The sequence below is a fragment of the Entelurus aequoreus genome, linkage group LG06 (assembly GCF_033978785.1).
Source record: "Entelurus aequoreus isolate RoL-2023_Sb linkage group LG06, RoL_Eaeq_v1.1, whole genome shotgun sequence".
NCBI classification, from domain to species: domain Eukaryota; kingdom Metazoa; phylum Chordata; class Actinopteri; order Syngnathiformes; family Syngnathidae; genus Entelurus; species Entelurus aequoreus.
The window spans coordinates 61,455,360-61,468,894 of NC_084736.1; the positions used below are offsets into that span (position 1 = coordinate 61,455,360).

Below are 13,535 nucleotides of genomic sequence, written 5' to 3' on the forward strand. Positions count from 1 at the left end.
ATCAGACCTGGGCATTCTGCGGCCCGCGGGCCGCATCCGGCCCTTTGTGCGTCCCTGTCCGGCCCGCGTGAGGCCAATTATAAATTACAAAATACATTTTAAAAAGTATCTATGTCGAGTGTGCAATACAACGGTGCTGCTTTTGTTTTGAAAATCGTTATTTGTATTACTTCCGTGTGGACGTATGCGTGTGCGTGATTGTGAGTGAATGTGAACAGCTGCAATCATTAATTACAAAATAAAGTTGAAAAAACATCTATGTCGTGCGCGCAATACAACTGTGCTGCTTTTATTTTGAAAATTATTATTTATGGGCGTGTCAGTGTGTAACCTGCGAGTGAAGGTGCACATGCAGCGACAAGTGATGCACGGTTTACACCCGAGACGCTAAAAAGAGAAAAGTTGATGAAGAATGGCGTGTTTCCAACAAGACATGGACTGCCATGCAACGTTCCCTCTAAGGTGCGTGCCTGCGCAATTGCGCACTGCTCAAGCGTCTGCTGCGCGCAGCAAATATATGCCGCGCACCAAATCAAATCCCATCTGAATTCTAAACAAAATAAACATATTTATTCTATGTAATTTTGCAATGCAACTTTGAGTGACAGTGACAACAAGCGGCCCTAACGGTGTTCGTCAACACTGTTCAATTGAACACCGTTCAATTATTGTAACGTCTATCGAGATGCTTCGAGGCCAGGAATTATATCAATCACTTTATTGAGCAAAACTGTTTATATTCGGCCATAACCACACCAAAAACATAAGTAAAACACTTCTATCTCGAAAAACTAGTCATTTTCAGCCGTACAAACCAGGCCAAAACCAACTTGTCATCTGTCACCAACACGCATAGCACTAAACCACTGGTGCGTTTATGGCCACACAAAAAGTCGGACAACTCAAACATCACACAAAGTTACACTATGACTCCTCAGTCATACGTGTGCTTATTTTACTGTCATTTATTATTAATGTTAATTTATTTATATTAGTCATGGAATGCTGTTACATACACTATGTTGAAGTATTACTATTATTATTAATTATTATTATTATTATTATTATTATTATTATTTATCTTACGGTATATATCAAAAATAATATTGAGCAAAATTTAATTGAAATATTGTCGATGTGGCCCTCCAGCAGTGCTCGGGTTGCTCATGCGGCCCCCGGTAAAAATTAATTGCCCACCCCTGATCTAGATTCTAGAAAGTTGAAGTATTTTATTGACACGCATTATTTCCAGGTCTTAAGGGGTCACATAAAATGATGACGGGCCTTTAGATTGACACCTGTCTAGGGATGATGTTTGATAAGGAATTATCGAGTTCGAGCCTATTATCGAATCCTCTTATCGAACCGATTCCTTATCGATTCTCTTATCGAGTCCAGATAGGTTGTTGTATATGGAAAAAAACACACCATATTTGGTTTAACAAAAGCTCACTTTTATTATAAAATCTAATAAATAAATAAATATTGACTGTTACCCACCTAAAAAAATAAAGTAAAATAAATAAATATTGACTGTTGTTACCCAAAGTATATTAAGTGGGATTTTTCAGAGAAACAAATATATACAGTAACACAAAAACAACCTGTCTCTGTGATCACTATAGGTGTATAAATAATAATATAGTGTTAAATAAAATCAGTCCCTTGGGCACAAAACTGAAAATAATACAGCTCTCCAAAAAGTGCACTTCTGCTGCTATTTGACATAACTGTTTGTTATGATGCTTTGACATTTTTGCACTTTATTTCTTTATTGAAAGAACATTCTATGAAGAGAAAAGTTATTTGCAATTGTGGTTAAAATGCTAATAAATGAAAAGTTAAAGCTAAAAAAAAGAAATACACTTTATTGAGTTAACATTATTTCTTTATGGGGGAAAAATGTTATGAGCTAGAGAATATAACAACTACACTACCCAGCATGCAACGGGAGTTACGAGCATGCGCGGTAGCCCCGAAAAGTGTTGCATGTTGCCACGCTGAAGTGTGATTTTGTTTTGTTTACAAGGAAAGAAAAACAAAAGTTAAAAAAGGGAGATATGTTGTATATATATGTATGTGCTGCGGTTGTTTTAAGAACGTTGCGACAGCTGCCGTAAAGGAGGTGCGTTGCTATGTTTCCGGTTGGTCGTAAAAGTGTTCGTCATGTGTTTTACCCTGCTAAAATCTCTCAGTAAAGTTATTCGATGGATTATAGCTTTTGTTTTGAACTTTATTACACCTTGGAGCCCTTTTTCCCGTCCATTGTTTTCCTGCTTTCGTTATCTGCGCCTAATGACTGAGCTACGTGACGTCATTTATTGTGATGTCCCACGGAGCATTTCTGGTCGGGACGGGATTCGAATAAAGAATCAACTCCTTTCCTTTACTATATCTATATGTCTCGATAACGGGTACCGGTTCTCAAAAAGGGATTCGAGTCCGAGGACTCGGTTCTTTTCTTATCAAACAACCGGGAAAACCGGTTTCGAGTATCATCCCTACACCTGTCCCTGTAATCCTTAAATTAACTTTTTTTATTTTACCATGTTTCCCCTGTAGTCTTGAAATCCACATGATTGAAAGGCTGGAGCAATGCCAGTTTTGTGACAGTAACCACACCTTCTGCCCAGTCCCTATTTACTAGATAGATAGATAGTACTTTATTGATTCCTTCAGGAGAGTTCCCTATCGAAAATTAAGGCCAGGTGTTCAAATTAAATTCAAATACAAACATTTTTTCAACGACATAAAACCTAAGAGAAAAAAGGTCACATCGACAATTGAAGGACGAGATACCATCTGTGCCCAATACTGAGATTGTATGTCATTTTATAGGGGCGTAACAATTCACTGTTTAGCTCATTTTCGGTACAGTAACAAAATACAAAAAATAAAAAGTTACTACTCAACTTTTCGGCCACAAATGTTAAAAAATTTATGTTTTTAAGAAAAAGAGCTGTACAACAACAACCATGTCATAAAATATAAGGAAGAGAACACACAAGCACTTGAATCACTAAATTGGAGAATATGTAAATATGTTTTACCTTTATTAAGCTACAGAAAGCCATGGCAAGCAAACTGAGCACAACATCATGAAATTTGAATCATTACTTGGAGAATACTTTGCAAAATAGTCTCTTGTGGCTTGTTAACGAAGCAAACACAGTTTGGATTCTGGAAGGGGAAAGAGACTATTAGATCATTTAAAACTGCTTTAAGAATGTGAATGGCTGCAAGGCAATGGCCGTGTACAACAGCTAATAGACAACCACAGCATTCGACTTGATGTGCCTGACAAATGTAATTGGTTATGCAGAATTAAACACATAGTGATGAGCTATGAATGGATTTCCCTCGGAAGAAGATCTAGAGTCACCACTTTCACAAGTGCGTGTTTTATATATATATATATATATATATATATATATATATATATATATATATATATATATATATATATATATATATATACACACACACACTACCGTTCAAAAGTTTGGGGTCACCCAAACAATTTTGTGGAATAAACTTCATTTCTAAGAACAAGAATAGTCTGTTGAGTTTCAGATGAAAGTTCTCTTTTTCTAGCCATTTTGAGCGTTTAATTGACCCCACAAATGTGATGCTCCAGAAACTCAATCTGCTCAAAGGAAGGTCAGTTTTGTAGCTTCTGTAACGAGCTAAACTGTTTTCAGATGTGTGAACATGATTGCACAAGGGTTTTCTAATCATCAATTAGCCTTCTGAGCCAATGAGCAAACACATTGTACCATTAGAACACTGGAGTGATAGTTGCTGGAAATGGGCTTCTATACACCTATGTAGATATTGCACCAAAAACCAGACATTTGCAGCTAGAATAGTCATTTACCACATTAGCAATGTATAGAGTGTATTTCTTTAAAGTTAAGACTAGTTTAAAGTTATCTTCATTTAAAAGTACAGTGCTTTTCCTTCAAAAATAAGGACATTTCAATGTGACCCCAAACTTTTGAACGGTAGTATATATATATATATATATATATATATATATATATATATATATATATATATATATATATATATATATATATATATATATATATATATATATATATATATATATATATATATATATATATATATATATATTAGGGCTGCAACAACTAATCGATTAAATCGATTAAAATCGATTATAAAAATAGTTGCCGATTAATTTAGTCATCGATTCGTCGGATCTATGTTATGCGCATGCGCAGAGGCTTTAAAAATATATATATATTTTTTTTAAATAATTCTTTATTCATAAACTGCAACATTTACAAACAGCTGAGAAACAATAATCAAAATAAGTATGGTGCCATTATGCTGTTTTTTTTTAAATAAAATACTGGAAAGGATAGAAATGTGGTTTGTCTCTTTTATCCGATTATTAATCGATTAATCGAAGTAATAATCAACAGATTAATCGATTATCAAATTAACCGTTAGTTGCAGCCCTAATATATATATATATATATATATATATATATATATATATATATATATATATATATATATATATATATATATATATATATATACATACATATATACACACACACACGTTTGTTTTTTTCCTGACCTAACGTGTGTATATAATATATATATAATTATATACACACAGGTTAGGTCAGGAAAAAACACAGAGGCTATTTCATCCCTACAAGCCTGTTTCAATGGTTTCCTTGCTCTTCAGGAGAGTATATAAATTAGAGAGCAGCTTTAGAGGACAGCAGACATGAACGTTGAGGTATCAAACAATTACGTCTATATTAAATTAAGTGCCACACTTGACAAAAACTCAGAAAAGCCATTTCTAAAATGTTTTGTTATATTTAGGTGGGCGGTAAATCACTGCACACAGTAGGGGGCTGGAGTGAAACAACACAAATATACACCGCTCACAGCTAGAAAAAGAGGGGCTGGCAGTTGTTTGCAGGCATTGGCCTTTTTAAAAAGAATGGGGATATTCATCTGTCATAGCCACCTGGCGTTTTGACCAGGCGGCCGCTGTTTTTCCCCTGGCATCTGCACCGTCGTCGTCTTGCAGGAAGAGCCTATTTACACAGAAGGTAAGCTGGGGGGGAGATAGGTTTTCTGACCACCCAGTTTAAAGTTAGCCAGTGACTCAACATGTAATTTGATGTCTAAAAGTGCTTGGCGATCATAAACCAGCAGAGAGTTGATGTGAGTTGAGAGATTTGTCACAAACAACACAAACAGAAGTACAGAGAGGGTGTGACGTCGTGCCACACATTCGGGCGCCACCTTGTTAATCCAGGCGCCACCTTGTTTATACAGGCACTAGCTGGCACTAGCTTGAAAATTTTAAAAAATTCATAAAAAATGTCCTCTATGCTTTATTTTGGAAAAACATGCGCATGAATGTCAGCATAAGCACTACAGCTGGTCGGGCACCTGACCTGACCTGACCCTGGAATTGGCACTCGAAAAAAGTAAGGGGAAAAAAAAAAGTTCAAGAGAAAGGTATTTTAAGTTAATTACTGCATTACTTAATTAAGCCTCTAAACTGTCCACAGGTATAAATGTGAGTGTAAATGATGGTTTGTCTATATGTCTCCGATTATCTATCGACCAGTGTAGGGTGTTCCCTGCCTTGCACCCAAAGTCAGCTGGGATAGGCTCCATATTACCCATAGCGCTAATGAGGATACTTGGTAGAGAAACTGGATGGATCGTACAAGTTTGTTCTGCTAGTTTTCTTTAGCCTGTCATTTAGCTTGTTCATTGAATGTAACCATTAAACTAGCGGCATTAGAGCCATCCTGTATAATTGTATTGCTTTTGTGCAGTTTTTGCCCAACTGTATTATTAATTTAATGTGATTTCGACATGTATGTACTAGGACTGCAACTAACAAATATTATAAATTATATTGGATAGACAACATCGACTATCTTAACGATTAGTCGACTAATCAAATTGTAAAGCGTACACAAATTCAGTGGCTCAATTTCAGACATTAGTGTTGTTCCGATACGAATATTTTGGTACCGGTACCAAAATTATGTTGATACTTTGGTACTTTTCTAAATAAAGGGGACCACAAAAAATTGCATTATTGGCTTTATTTTAACAAAAAACCTTAAGGTACATTAAACATGTGTTTCTTATTGCAAGTGTGTCCCTAAATAAAATAGTGAACATACAAGACAACTTGTCTTTTATTAGTAAGTAAGCAAACAAAGGCTCCTAATTTAGCTGCTGACGTATGTAGTAACATATTGTGTCATTTTCCATTCTATTATTTTGTCAAAATTATTAAGGACAAGTGGTAGAAAATGAATTATTAATCCACTTGTTCATTTACTGTTAATATCTGCTTACTTTCTCTTTTAACATGTTCTATCTACACTTCTGTTAAAATGTAATAATCACTTAATCTTTTGTTGTTTGATACTTTACATTAGTTTTGGATGATACCACAATTTTGGGTATCAATCCGATACCAAGTCATTACAGGACCGGTACTTTTCGGAGGCGGTATAGTACCGAATATGATTCGTTAGTATCGCGGTACTTTACTAATACCGGTATAACGTACAACCCTATCAGACATCGACTTTAAATTTAGTTTACGATATGTTAAGCATAGGCTTGCTAACAACAAAGATGACTAATTAATTCATAAATATTTATTTACACTAACAATGCTAGTCATTCATTCGGCTGTTACAAAAATGAAAATAACTATTTTACGTGTTTCCATTTAAAAACAAAGGACAGGCCCAGTGCTGAAACTAAGTATATTTTTCAATGTAAAATTAGGACGGTTAAAATAGCAAAAATAACAACAAACGATAAAACACCAAAACTATCGAACGTGCTCAAAAAAAACAACAAGCATTTTGTGATGATTGTTTAAAAGCTGCACACAGGTATGTTATTAGTTATTGATTAACTGCTGGCAGTTTCATTAATTAGTAGACTCAATGCATAGAATTGTATCATTGAATAATTATTAACATGTTAGCTACCTAATAGATTGTATCTGTGTGTGATATTAACGTTTGTAATTGTGACTTTCTTTATTGCTCTGCAAATTGCCGCTGGTTTTAAAAGTACTTAAATTGATTTAGACAATGTTTAGCTGGCAGCCTTTGTCTAAACGATAGTTATGTATTTTTAACACAACTTAGTCTCACTCTGACTTGTAAGCTAGCTAGCAAGGGAACAAGCTAACTATCTTACCGAGTTGAGACTGCATCGTCCAGATGTCCGACATTCCAACCAATTGTTGCACCCCTAATGTGCACTTCATGTGTATATTGATGTATTTCCTTTTGCGTGTTTAGTTCTCCAGTGAATTAATTGTGGAGAATATCAATAAACCACCTTGAGTATTTTTTCTTTCATCTCTAATTCAAAGGACTGTTTACATATTTGGCAAACTAAACTCCATCATTCAGAGAGGGCAGAATATAGTGCTGCCTGTGTTGCATTGTACAATAAAGCAACACTTAAAAAATAGAGCAAAATGATATCAGAAAAATGTATGTCAATACAAATAACTAATAACACAGATTTGTTTCATGGGTATGCAAATTATTTGATGTCATATTGAGTGTGTCTGGGGGGAAACCCTGTGCCTGTTAATTGTTGTTTTGTATGTTACTCAGTAGTAAAGTTGCACGATTGTGCGCCCTGTCATAAATACATGTGGGCTGACACAAATAAAATACTTAGGATATATTTTTTCCTTTTTTTCTGTGTTAAGACTTGACAGAGGAGGGAAGGTACAGTTTAGTTTGCCTTCCAAGTGATATATGTGCTGCCCTTTTGAGCTGGCAATCATGTTCCACTTAACATTGACTAAGTTGTTTATTTTAAATTAGAGTTTGAGGTTTGAGCAACAGGCTTCCATAGCTAGTCAGTACACACTGCACAGCATTAAACTGGCCTAGTAAAACAAAGTTAACAGTCAATATTTGCTGCCACATAGTTTGCTGAGTATATGTCTGTAAGTAGAAATTCATTTTCTATTTTGTCGGGTTTTTTTCATTAGAAGTCATTTGTTACACGTTATTAGGTTTAAAAGGAATACAATGCATTTTTTTTTTTAAACACTTTAGCCATGAAGCGTATTTTAGGTAAAAGAGTTTAAATTTAAAAAATGTTACACTTGCCATAACCTCTTTTTTCCTAATAAATCCACATCAGTAACATTTCAATTGCACTTTTAACATGTATGCATTAATAAAAAATGAAAATTAAAAAATGAGCAAGTCGCCACCACTCAGATTACGGCACGCATTACTGCTCCCATGTGTGCTCTAATAAAATGGACATGCGGAAACTATATCCTGGTATGTAAAGTTCTGGACACTCCATGATATCCGAATTTATACATTTGTATTAGGTAGACCCCCCGCCACCCCGAAAGGGACAAGCGGTAGAAAATGGATGGATGGATGGAAACTCAAACAATTAATCAAAGTAAACACACTATAAATATAAGTTTTTTTCTAATTGACTTAAACAGCCTGTCTCTTGAATTGACTGTGGCCTCGACTTGGACTTGTATATCCTTAAAGACTTGAGACTAACTAAACTCCAACTCTGCGGTTTACTCCTGGGAACAATAGTTACGGGAGACTGAACGTTCCTAGACATCCAGTAGAAAAGGGGGCTTTAGACCTTCAGTGCAAATCCAGCCAGAGAGTAAGGGGATAACCGTTTGAGGGTAAACGGTACACACAAATCAAAATAGAGATGATTTAATGTATCTTTTGTTTTCATTTTGAATAGACATTACCGACAGATGACCAGTCGGGTAGGATGTGGATTAAGATCTTCCACTTCTGCACTCATGAGTAAGTACATTCCTCACATATTTTGACGGAACTGAGAAAACAACCTAGTATTAGGTGGCTTGCTGGGAGGTGAACAGCCTCAAGGCCTCCTGTGGAAGCAAGCTTTAGTAGTAGGCCTAGCATCTACATTAAACTACGTGGTGAGACACTCACAGATGCCACAGAGGAACTGCATAGCAGAAGAGAAACCATACAAAAGAGTAACTGCAACCGTCAACGCTTCGTGACAATGATGCCAATCATGGTGGAACAGTACTTCTTAACATGAAAATCTAAGAAGACTGACAGCAAATGACAAACATTCTAAAAAATGTATGGAAAGGAAGGCAGAGGGAGTACACAATTGAATATTCACATTAAAAAACATCACAGCACTAAAGTTTCAAATGATCTCTTAAAACACAAGCAAAAGGTAACCATGGCGATACTCCAACTTCCTCTTGTAAATTCCTTTTTACATTATTCCTGACACTATCCGTAAGCAAACTTGACCTGAGCTACACACGTTCCCTTAGCTACACAAAAATCTGCCTGAGCCACTTTTGAGTGTGTTATTGAGAGTGAGTGACTGGACAAATTCATTGGAAAAGTTATAGGACGTACGAGGCATTCCTTAACCAAATTGATTCACAGTTTGGAACTACTTTACTATAGCCTTTGAAGAGGCTCAGAGTGCCTTATTTAAAGCAAAGTGTATTGCAACCTGCTACATGTCAGGAAGCAGCAAAATGGTTAAAAAAAATGGCTGAATAATACCTACTTAACCTGGGATGAAGTGTAGTCTGAATTGTGGAGCAATGTCCTACAGCCACGGCTAAATAATTACTCTATAAGAATAAACAACATATTATTACTTACAACACAAATCATCTGAGTACTATCAATCTTAAGCATTGTGCACGTTTTTTTAAGATACCGGTATATACCGTATACCGCCATTCGGACTAAAAATACTGCACTATCAGTTTTGGTCCATATATTGCCCTACCCAAGGTTCTCGCATGATTCAGTTTTAGGGTACATGTCTCAGTTTTCATAAACTGTCTCAGTTGTAGTATTTAGTTGAATCAAAAACACATTGGTGACTCAGTTTCTGCATTTTTGTAGTGCGTACAGCTGAAAAATTATACACCATGGAGCCAAATAAAGTTGTAGCATAAAGTATTATTCCATGTTTCCAGAGTGTCAACAAACGCACCACACTACGATGGTTAGTCAAGCCAAACGTGAATATGTAAATTGTAAAACAATATGGAACGCCAGCATAATATAATCTAAAAAAAGTTACTGTAACTTCCTTAATACCGGAGTAGGGAAAGTGAGTAAGGTATCAAATTAAAGGTCTTGATACTTTACCTAATTAGGTAGATTGCAGCCATGATATAATACTTTTATAATATGTATTATGAGGATACTAAAGTGTGCGTATAATAAGGTTCACATACCAATAAGAGAGAGGGAGTTTTGTTTTACAAATTTAGGTAAACAAGTGTCTGACCTGCCCTGTGTCAGTGAGTACAATATGAAATATTAAGCATCATTTCACAGCATTTATGTTTCACTTTGTAATGCGAGGTACACCAGAAAAAAATGTATACTGAAATACAAGATCGAGATGAACAAAAAACAAAAATGTTTTTTAGTTTTGTATTACGCTGTCAAAAATAAATTAACTCATGGGATTAATTGCAAAAAATATGGCATTAATTACATACATACGCAGATTAATCACGCAAATAATTTTGACCACACATGCTCCGTTACCTTAATGGCAGATGGTTACTTAAAGACGGTGCAGCTTGTTATATGGTCAGTAATCAGGTCAATGCATACGTCAGTGCAAAGATGAATGAGGAGACGCCGACTGGTGTGTGTTCACTGGCAAATTTCACTTCAAAATGCACCAGACAGGACTTTAGCTAAAACTGTTAGTAGATAAATTAAAATTTTAAATGTTTCCCTTATGACAGTGAAATGTTAGCAGGTGTCCAAATATTTGAGTCTTTTTTTAATTATTTAAATTACCATATGCACGTGACCTGTGATTACTCATGATTATACGAAATTCAAAAATGTGATTAATAATGATTAAAACATTTGATCATTTTACAGCACTAATTTTGATGCAAAATAAGAGTTATTGTACCATATTGTTCATGTTCTGACAAAATAAGTGTATTCAGTTTGTTTGATTTGAAATAGCTATAAAAATAAATGTTACCAAAAAATAACTAGCTCTTGTTGTAAAATTATCTCACAAGAAGATTGGATACCCCTAGTTTATTAGACGTTTGCACCTGATGGATAGCTTGAACTGTGCACCAAAACAATAATACATATGGAATGTATTCACAGCGCTTCACTTTTTCCACACGTTATGTTACAGCCTTATTCCAAAATGGAATACATTCATTGTTGTCCTCAAAATTCTACACACAATACCTCATAATGACAATGTGAAAGTATTTGATTTGTTTTATTTTACAAATGTATTAAAAAAAATGTAATTAAAAAAATGACATGTATAAGTGTTCACAGTATTTGCTCAATAATTTGTTTATAGACCTTTGGCAGCATATTCAAAAATAGTTTTGCATTTGATGCCACAAGCTTGGCACTTCTATCTTTGGGCAGTTTTGCCCATTCCTTTTTGCAGCACCTCTCAAGCTCCATCAGGTTGGATGGGAAGTTTTGGTTTTTATCCAGGATGTCTCTCTATATTGCTGCATTCATTTTAGTCTTATCGGGGAGGTGACCAAGAACCCGATGGTCACTCCGTCAGATCCTCTATGGAGAGAGGAGAACCTTCCAAAGGGACAACCATCTCTGCAGCAAACCACCAATCAGGCCTGCATGGTAGAGTGACCAGACGAGAGCCAGTTCTAAGTAAAATGTTAGCCAAAATGTACCTGAAAGACCCAGAGCATGAGAAACAAAATTCTCTGGCCTGATGAGACAAAATTGAACTCTTTGGCGTGAATGCCAGGCATCACGTTTGGAGAAAACCTGGTCTCGCTAATCACCAGGCCATCATGCTGTGGAGATGTTTTTCAGCGGCAGGAACTGGGAGACTATAGTCAGGATGGATGGAAAGATGAATGCAACAATGTACAGAGACATCCTGGATGAAAACCAACACTTCCCATCCAACCTGATGGAGCTTGAGAGGCGCTGCAAAGAGGAATGGGCAAACCTGCCCAAAGATAGGTGTGCCAAGTTTGTGGCATCGTATTCAAAATGACTTTAGGCTGTGTATGCTGCCAAAGGTGCATCAACAAAGTATTGAGCAACTGCTGTGAGTACTTATGTACATGTGATTTCTTAAGATACATTTGCAAAAATTAAAAAAATAATTTTCACATTGTCATTATGGGGTATTATCTGTAGTTTTTGAGGACAAAATTAAATTTATTCCATTTTGGAAAAAGTGAAGTGCTACAAATACTTTCCAGATCCATTGTATGTATGGCTGTGGAGTATCAGACAGGTTGTTATTACAATGATAAACACATTGTAAACTTACTACCTTTCTGACAAGTGTCAATCAAAAATTGAGAAACGTAATCTCTATAAAGGCGAGTCAGTGTGTGGTTCTAGTGTTAAAGCACATGAGCTGGTCATCGACTTCAAGAAGAGAATGACCCCTGTGGAGCCCATCAAGATCCAGGGCCGGGAGGTGGCACCAGTGGAGCCAGTACAAGTACCTGGGAGTCCACTTGAACAGCAGACTGGACTGGAAGGACAACAGCAAAGCTGTTTACAAGAAGGGCATGAGCAGACTCTTTTTGCTGACGGAAGCTTAGGTCCTTTAATGTGTGCAGCAAGCTGTTGCAGATATTTTATTAGTCTGTTGTGGCCAGTGCCCTGTACTTTGCAGTGGTCTTTTGGGGGAGCAGCACCAGCAAAAGGGACTTAAACCGGATTGACAAACTGATCCGGAAAGCCGGCCAAACTATTGGCACGCATCTGGAGGCCTTGGTGTCAGTGAGGGACAGGAGGACACTGGACAAACTGCTGGCCATCATGGACAATCCTGCCTACCCACTCCACCAGACAGTTGAGGGACAGCGGAGCTCATACTCCAACAGGCTCCTTCAGCTTCGTTCCCACAGTGTTCGATTCAAGAACTCCTTCATTCCACACTCCATCCAGCTGTATAGTCACTCGCCATACAGCAATAGATGATCTCTGTCTATTACCTGACCGCTTCTATGTTAGCTACCTCTCTTTGTTTATAATGTCTATTTTCTACTGGATAGATTCTCTATTTTATGCTGCAGCTGTTACCTGTACCAGTGTTTTTCAACCACTGTGCCGCGGCACACTAGTGTGCCGTGAGATACAGTCTGGTGTGCCGTGGGAGATTATCTAATTTCACCTATTTGGGTTAAAAATATTTTTTGCAAAGCAGTAATTATAATCTGCAAATAATGTGTTGTTGTTGAGTGTCGGTGCTGTCTAGAGCTCGGCAGAGTAACCATGTAATACTCTTCCATATCAGTAGGTGGCAGCCGGTAGCTAATTGCTTTGTAGATGTCGGAAACAGCGGGAGGCAGTGTGCCGGTAAAAAGGTGTCTAATGCTTAAACCAAAAATAAACAAAAGGTGAGTGCCCCTAAGAAAAGGCATTGAAGCTTAGGGAAGGCTGTGCAGAACGAAACTAAAACTGAACTGG

General features: G+C 36.5%; 1 protein-coding gene across 6 annotated transcripts in view; it reads right to left on the reverse strand.

The window, feature by feature from the left end:
• Nucleotides 1–13,535, reverse strand: part of gapvd1 (GTPase activating protein and VPS9 domains 1) — a 52,029-nt gene that overhangs the window by 34,855 nt on the left and 3,639 nt on the right. The gene's annotated exons all lie outside the window — the stretch shown is intronic.